This window comes from Salmo trutta, chromosome 33 (assembly GCF_901001165.1).
Source record: "Salmo trutta chromosome 33, fSalTru1.1, whole genome shotgun sequence".
In the NCBI taxonomy this organism is placed as follows: Eukaryota; Metazoa; Chordata; class Actinopteri; order Salmoniformes; family Salmonidae; genus Salmo; species Salmo trutta.
Window position 1 is genome coordinate 17,822,110 of NC_042989.1, and position 483 is coordinate 17,822,592.

The following is a 483-nucleotide window of genomic DNA, read 5'->3' on the forward strand; positions in this document are numbered from 1 at the left end:
TTGCAGGTTGCGTGCTTGAAAGCATTACATCATCCCTATGAGGCAGTTGGTAATCAACACAAAAGCCCATACATTGATTCAACCATATAGATCCTATTAAATTACTAGTTACACACATTACTGCTATTATTAGTATTTTAATTCCTAATTCTATGGATTCAACATTGTAAAGGCGAGCACGCATATTAACATAAAGCCAATACATTAAGTATGGAAATATCTGTGGGCTGGATTCAAAATGCTCTCAGTATGCATTTATTTCAGTCACAATTTGTATCACTCTCCGTCTCTATTAAAGTGGCACAGTGCGCCAAATATCAGCATTAATCGTGTCTATTCAAACTGAAAATTATTTTTTAAAAATCGAGATAATTTTTTTCTATAAGAGTAAAATGTAACCAGAAGTGTTTTGTATTTCTAATAGTCGCTTCCGGGTTATTGAGAAATTATTTTCTGCTAAAGCCACATATTATGAATATACTG